General features: G+C 37.9%; 1 protein-coding gene and 3 non-coding genes across 4 annotated transcripts in view; 3 read left to right on the forward strand and 1 right to left on the reverse strand.

Moving 5' to 3' along the window:
- The window catches only part of atrnl1a (attractin-like 1a), a 383,555-nt gene that overhangs the window by 348,626 nt on the left and 26,508 nt on the right, over window positions 1-8,421 (reverse strand). The window lies entirely within an intron of this gene.
- On the forward strand, window positions 4,300-4,370 carry trnag-gcc. The gene has a single exon. It is a non-coding gene; the product is annotated as a tRNA-Gly (tRNA).
- Window positions 5,826-5,896, forward strand: trnag-gcc. Its single transcript has one exon. It is a non-coding gene; the product is annotated as a tRNA-Gly (tRNA).
- Window positions 6,801-6,871, forward strand: trnag-gcc. Its single transcript has one exon. It is a non-coding gene; the product is annotated as a tRNA-Gly (tRNA).

An 8,421-nucleotide genomic window follows, 5' to 3' on the forward strand; every position in this document is an offset into this window, starting at 1 on the left:
CTTGGATGCGAGTATGTGCCCTCTCTAAAATGTACCTTTTATTATTTTGCCTGTCCCTGACTACTACGTGATGTGTTTTGTTCTGGTGCCTTTTTCATTGAAAAAAAAAGTTCAAATGGTGTTTTTCAGCACAGGAGAGATTTGTTATTAAATACTGTGCATTTTCTACTTTCCTTCTTTATATAGAGAGAATAAATGAAAATAAAAATGTATTTTAGGAGAGGATATTCAATCCTTGCCCTGCGATGGACTGGCGACCTGTCCAGGGTGTATCCTGCCTTCCGCCCGAAGACTGCTGGGATAGGCTCCAGCATCCCCTGCGACCCTGACGGAGAAGCGGCTTAGAAAATGGATGGATGGATGGATGGATGGATGGATGGATGGATGGATATTCAATCCTTTGCATTTTTCATCCCTCAAAAAGAGTCATTTGTTTATTTAAACATTTCTGGAACATGTAAATAATTGCCAATGTAGGCTTAAACAACTCTAAATGTTATTTTAACATTAGCACTTCTAAAACAGAGTAAATAGGTTAACATATATTTTCTCAATTTTTTTTAAATAAAAACTACTATCTTGTTGCTTACTTATCCCTGTTGTGTGAACAAAACCTCATATCTACATTTTGTTGTTTTTTAGTTTTTGACATGATTTGAAAAGGCCTTTTGCTTTGCTCTTTACATTGTGTGTAAATCTCATAATGAACAGGCCAACAGAAATGGCCCAAAATCAAACTGAAATCTGGTTCCATTAACTTACATTAAAAGTAAAGTATGTGTTTTCCTTCATCTGTAAAGTTACCATTTTGGAGATACAAGGTTTTGTTCTGACATCAGCGATACACTTTTGATGAATCAACTGATAGTGTAGTCATAGTAAGTTCAGTGTCCACCCCCCATAAACATGCTTTAGCTAGCTGTGGAGATTTAAAAATGAATTTCCATCTTTTCTTTTGTGACAGACCCAGATCATGTCATAAGTTCTAACTGCTGGAGCTGCAAGACAGGAGCCTGTGGCTGGCGGTCTACAGCCAGATGCTTCTCTTCCAATGCCCGACACACAAACTCTGACTCGTATTATGCTTTGTCCCCTGACATTCATGACAATTCACTCCACATTATCAGCATCCTAATGCCTCTGTCCTCCAGCTCATTAGAATGTGTGAAGAGGAAGGCACCTCGTCTCTAGATCTGTTCATTTATATGCTAATTACAACACCGTCCACTCAGAGTGCAGAGCTGACTGATTCCAGCTTTACTCAAAGAGACAGCAAAGAGGAAAGAGAGAACAGACGTAAACAACTGGAGAAAGACAATGTGTGTGTTAACACAATAAAACTGAGGATTTAAACGCATGGTTGAAATCAAGCACTTGTAAATCAATATTCAACAAGTAATCTCCTGCTCCTCTTCAATTAATATGTGAAACTCTAAGACTGTTTGCTCTGAATTCCAAAAGAATATATGCATAAATTTGATTAATCGCATCTCTTTAAAACACTGGAGAGCACCTGTTATAGATATTAAAGAAATGAGAGAAAAATGTAATAATTTATTACAAACATAAGCAGAAAAATATGCTTAAATCAAGCAGATTAAAAAACCCACATATTATAAAGATTGTAGGCATATCTCTTGGATGCAGTCATGCATATTGAAGTGCTTTGTAGTATATTAGTACATTACATTGTACCTGGTCTGTAAGGAGTCTCTAGACTACACCAGCATGTATACTGCCTGTACTCTCCTGGTCAAATGACGTTTTCACGATTTTCTAAATAAAACAGCTAACACGTCCTCTGCAGAGGACTCATTTTAATGCACAATTAATGCAGAATTATCTTTGTAATTGTACTGTTGGCAGAAAAAATAGTAAAAGGTCCAGTCTGAGTCAAGCCACACAATCACACAAATATCTGTAGCTATATGCCTCTTAATAAACGTTTCTATTCACAGGCCATCAAGCTTCACTCACTACCTCTTCCCCACTCTGAACTGGTTTGACTTTTGGCCGACTTTGCACTCAATAACTGGAACTTACACACTGTACTGCTGCTGTCAGAGCACTACTGTTTACGTCTGTTACTTGCAACATGCATTTTATAAACCGCTGCTCTATATACTTACACATACGCACATGCAACTTTAATTTCTTTCAACTTTGCACATAAAACTGTACTTTTTACTATTATTTTACTATTGCTTTTAGTGTTATTCTTATATTTTCTATATTTTAATTTTTTTTTAATTCTAAGATTCTATTAAGAGTACATTTGGTGAATGGAGGCCTGTTTCTGCTGTGCATATGACAATAAAACTATTGAATCTCTTGAATCACGTCTAAAACAGCTAACAGCCATAAAGCTCTCAGCAAACCACAGACATAAACACATAAATGTAGAGCTGTCACTGTCAATTATATTAATAATCAATTACTGAACAGATAAACTGCCTAGGTCAACACAAAAATCGGACTGTTTGGGTAAGTGAACCCTACAGAGCAAGCTGAGCGAAAATGACAATGAAAGAACAAAAAGCCATTGCTCAGGGTCAGCGCAGATGACCTCTGAAGGTCACCAGGCCATCTCACTAAGCATTGGTGGTTCAGTGGTAGAATACTTGCCCACCATTTTTGACAAAAAATCACGCAAAGTGGTTATGAATGTAGACTACTGCTGGACAGGAAGCTGGAATTTGATACAGAAAGAAGCAAAAAGAAATTAAAACAACAGTGAAATGGCTACTGGAAGTGACTAAGAAAGAGCTGAGCACATATACCCCTCTATAATAATAACACTACTTTGGGTAGTGACTCAAGCTGAGTAATTATATGGAGTCAACCAGTTTAGTTTGCTCATCAAGCCCTCTGAAGAACCCATATCCATAAGTCACCTGCTCTAACCTTCTCTAATACTGGTGTAGTGGTTCTGACAGGGAGAGGGAGAAAAATTGGATGAACAAGAGAAGAAAAATAAGAACAACAGGATTAAAATGGATTTAGGCAAACCAAATTAATGAAAGGCAATGAGATTGAGCAGAACCACCACTGATATGCTGCTAAAGTTTAAAGCTGGTGCTTTTTTTTTTTTTAAAGAAAATACTGGGCCCCTCTTTTTATTGTGTCTCTGATAATTGTGTAGTTTCATGTGAACAACATATGCAACGACAATTTAACTAATAAGGATTTAGTCATTGTTACAGATGGATTACAGCAGTTCACCTTATGTAATAACACGTCAACTTAAGTTTTGTCTCATGTAATTCCACAGGTGTATCTTAATAGTTGTAACAGTCTATGGTTGTAATAGTTGTAGTAGTCTGTAACAGTAATAAATACATTAAGACATTACTTTCACTGTATCTGCCAGCTTTCCTTACATTTAGCTAACACGCATGTTGCTAGTGCTGTGACACGGTAAACTGTTTCAGCATTAAACTACTCTATAATGTGACAAAACAGCAGATGCTCCCTTATCCTAACATGTAACTTTTATAACATCAATTAAATGTGTTAACAACACCAGTATTACACAGTACGTACATAACAGCTACACAAGAACTGTCCACTTATTTTAAAGTGCAACTTTAACACTACACTACAGTAAAGCTCCTCTGTAGAAGATACGTTTGTGTAATTACATGAGGCAAAACTTAAGTCGATACACAAGTGTAATTACACAGGCTGTATTTCTGTTATCCGTCTGTAACACTGACTAAATCATCAGTATTCACAGTGTTTTTGCATGTTATTAATGTGTAAATACACAGTTATTAGACACTTAATATAAAGTGGGACCAAATACTCCTGTGTTATTTAACCTAATCTCTATCTGAAATACCATCAAATTGCCACGAAATAATTTCTTGTACTTTGAAAAGAACACAAACTGTTTATGTTATACTCTATGCCCCGAGTGTCAAACACAAGGCACAGTTTCAGAATGGTTTAAAACATATTTAATGAATGGACAATTACTGGTTTCACTGGGAAATAATTCATTAAAACACATCAGCCTGTGCACATGGATGTTTTTGAAGGGAGGAGCTTTGGAGTGAGGGCTGGATTCAGGGCATGTGACTCAAAGAGGTGAATTTCTTGAGCGGCAGAAGTTCAAGAAATGCTAACACTGCTTACTGTATGTCTGATTTTTACATGTACACGTTTGCAGTGTGTGCTAAAAATGGAAACAGCACAAGCCACAAAAAAGAGAGAAAGCATGGCTTCCTGTTGATGTGGCAGCATGTTCAGCCTGCTGCATTTTCACAGCTGGAAGAGGTTGCCTGTTCTCCCAGCTCAGCATTGGTGGTTCAGTGGTAGAATTCTCGCCTGCCACGCGGGAGGCCCGGGTTCGATTCCCGGCCAATGCACAGCTCTTATTTTTTAAGAGATTCTTTATATTAAATAACAAATTTTCTACATTACAGGTTATGTTACATTACAACTTACTAAAACTTCGGCAGGATCAGCTCTTATATTAGTAAACTACCATACGGACTAAACAATCACTAAATGCTGTTTTGTTTCTATTGTTGGATTTACTGTGTGTAGTTCTTCAGACTAAAGGTTTTACAGTAATAAAAGGATCACTAGTTCAAGCCACATCAAACTTCACTTTTACTAAGGGTTTATTTATGTAGAAAGCAACGTTTGCAGCAGCTAATAGCCTGACTAAAAAAAGATTTTTCTATAATGAAAGACTTGTTATTCAAAGCTGCATCCAGCTTGGCAATCCTAGTTTCATCAGTTTTATTTGTGTTTATTTCTAAAGCTAAAATTTCAGGAGTCTTTTAAACTATCCTTCTTTCTTAGACGTTATCTATATTTTCTACCCTAAAGCTGCTTTTATTGTGGTTGGGGGTTTTAACAGGGCAAACCTGAAGAAGGCTCTGCCCCAATAATATCAGCACATTACATTTCCCAGCCGAGGAGAACAGAATCTTGACCACTATTATGCTGCACTAGAGCTCTGCACTACGGTGGATTAACGCAGGACCCGCCTCAATATCCTGCAGCAAAGGAATAATTTCAAATATTGCTCATGGGAGCGGGAGGAAATCAGACCCCTTCAGGCGGGAGTGGGCGGAAGCAGGCATATGAAGAAATCCTGCAAATTAAAGAATAGCCTAAATAAAGTAGAACAACCACTAAATAATATAATTATACAATATAACAGTAAAAAAGATCAAATGTATAAATACTTCTCAAGCAAACAATCACATGACCAGCACACAGATACAATAAGCCTTATTCACACATGCTGCGTCTGCCTGACATGAGCAATGTGGAAAGTCTTGCTTTTCATTTCGGTGCCCATGTTAAGTTAAATACTCCTGTGTTATTTAACCTAATCTCTATCTGAAATACCATCAAATTGCCACGAAATAATTTCTTGTACTTTGAAAAGAACACAAACTGTTTATGTTATACTCTATGCCCCGAGTGTCAAACACAAGGCACAGTTTCAGAATGGTTTAAAACATATTTAATGAATGGACAATTACTGGTTTCACTGGGAAATAATTCATTAAAACACATCAGCCTGTGCACATGGATGTTTTTGAAGGGAGGAGCTTTGGAGCGAGGGCTGGATTCAGGGCATGTGACTCAAAGAGGTGAATTTCTTGAGTGGCAGAAGTTCAAGAAATGCTAACACTGCTTACTGTATGTCTGATTTTTACATGTACACGTTTGCAGTGTGTGCTAAAAATGGAAACAGCAGAAGCCACAAAAAAGAGAGAAAGCATGGCTTCCTGTTGATGTGGCAGCATGTTCAGCCTGCTGCATCTTCACAGCTGGAAGAGGTTGCCTGGTCTCCCAGCTCAGCATTGGTGGTTCAGTGGTAGAATTCTCGCCTGCCACGCGGGAGGCCCGGGTTCGATTCCCGGCCAATGCACAGGTCTTTTTTTTTTAAGAGATTCTTTATATTAAATAAGAAATTTTAACACTTTGCTGTAGGGCACAGTTCAAAAGGCTACATTACATGCACATAAGCTTGCCATGACAACTGGCATAACCCTACATAAATGATTATAAATACTCATTCCAATAGACGTCATCTATCTGTCATAAAGGCTTTAGCTAACTTAGCAAACACAAACCTAAAGCTAATGACAGCTGTTGGAATAGGTATTTATAAACATTCAACTTCAGTATCTGTTGTCTTACAAACAGCCTCACTTTAAACATTTCAGTACTATTAGCTGAAGTTGTCAGCTAATGTAGTAGAAGTTTTAGCAAATCAAATATCACAACACTTTAAAACTCATTACAACTCAAGCTGTATTTGCTATTTTGCTAGCTAGCATACTTGCTAATCAAACTACAGCCTAAGCAACTGGTTGAAGTTGTTTTGCTTCTTTGTTCTAAACACTGCATTTACTGCATGTAGCACTTCATTCTGTCCATCAGACTAAAGAATCTATTATAATGAAAGGCTCCTTATTTTAAGTTGTATCAAACGTCACGTTTTAGTGTACAATGCAATGCCTGCAGCTAAATAACATGACTAAATAAATTAATTTCTATAACCAAAGGCTTTTTTCTATGCTGCACTCAGGTTGGTAGCACTAATTTAATCAGTTGTGTTTTTATTTTTTTATAAGGCTAAAATATCACAAGTTCCTCAAGTCACATCAGTCACCATGAACCTCAAGTGTGATTTGAGTCTCCTTCTCTGGCAGAAGCCAAGCCTCAAAAAGCGAGGAAAAAAAGAGGAAGCCTGGCCTCATGCTGATGTGGCAGCAGGTTCCGCCTGCTGTGTATTCACAGCTGGTTAGGGTCACATGAGTGTCAGCTCAGCATTGGTGGTTCAGTGGTAGAATTCTCGCCTGCCACGCGGGAGGCCCGGGTTCGATTCCCGGCCAATGCATGCTTCCTTTTTGACAGGAATCACACCAAGCAGTTATGAAAATCGAATTCTTTTCAACAAACACAAATCTGAAATGTCACAAATGTAAACAAAACTGAACCCAAGTGACTAAGTATACATGAGCACAAACGCCCCTATACAAAAATAACACACTACTTCAGGAAGTGACTCAAACTTAAGCTCTGTATTTATAAGGTGTCTACCAGTTCAAAAAAAGTGCTCATTAAGCTCTCTGATGAACACATATACATTACGTCTTCTACTTTAACCTATGATGCCAGTGAAGTTTCTCCTTCTCTGACACAAGCCAAGCCTCAAAAAATGACTAAGAGGAAGCATGGCTTCATGCTGATATGGCAGCAGGTTAAGCCTGCTGTGCATTCACAGCTGGATGTGGTCACATGACGTTCAAGCTCAATATGCTATACGTCTAAACTGAGATGGCAATTTACCTAGGAACAGGTTTGATAGACAGTAAAAGCACTACATGCAGTGAATGTAGTGTGTAAAGGAAAAACGCAAATAAAAAATTACAATAAAAATATTAATAATACATGATACAATACAATATACATTTCATACAGATGACACAGCAGAGACAGAGATATACTTAGCACATGAACTGACATAAGCTATAAAAGTTTAAGATAGAGGAAGACTGTATGCAGGACAGAAGACATGTGTTTTAAGGTTGGATTTAAATGAGGACAGAGAATCAGACTGCGGAATATGAGAAGGAAGAGCGATCCAGAGGCGTGGAGCTAATCTGGAAAATGTGAGATCACCGGATCTATGTAGGTTAGAGGAGGGAATGGTAAGCAGACCAGCAGTAGAAGAAGGGAGAGTGCGCCATAGGCTTGTAAGAATGGAGAACATCAGAGAGATAACATCAGCTAATCAAAGTTTTTCTACATTACAGGTTATGTTACATTACAACTTACTAAAACTTCGGCAGGATCAGCTCTTATACTAGTAAACTACCATACGGACTAAACAATCACTAAATGCTGTTTTGTTTCTATTGTTTAAAAGCTGAATTTACTGTGTGTAGTTCTTCAGACTAAAGGTTTTACAGTAATAAAAGGATCACTAGTTCAAGCCGCATCAAACTTCACTTTTACTAAGGGTTTATTTATGAAGAAAGAAACGTTTGCAGCAGCTAATAGCCTGACTAAAAAAAGATTTTTCTATAATGAAAGACTTGTTATTCAAAGCTGCATCCAGGTTGGCAATCCTAGTTTCATCAGTTTTATTTGGTTTTATTTCTAAAGCTAAAATTTCAGGAGTCTTATAAACTATCCTTCTTTCTTAGACAATATCTATATTTTCTACCCTAAAGCTGCTTTTATTGAGGTTGGGGGTTTTAACAGGGCAAACCTGAAGAAGGCTGTGCCCCAATAATATCAGCACATTACATTTCCCAGCTCTGTGTGACCCTACGGTCACAGCCGTATGAGGTCACATTGCAGGTATCATCCGCGTAGGTGGTTCAGTGGTGGAATTCTCGCCTGCCACGCGGGAGGCCCGGATACGATTCCCGGCCAATGCAC

This window comes from Pygocentrus nattereri, chromosome 5 (genome assembly GCF_015220715.1).
Source record: "Pygocentrus nattereri isolate fPygNat1 chromosome 5, fPygNat1.pri, whole genome shotgun sequence".
NCBI classification, from domain to species: domain Eukaryota; kingdom Metazoa; phylum Chordata; class Actinopteri; order Characiformes; family Serrasalmidae; genus Pygocentrus; species Pygocentrus nattereri.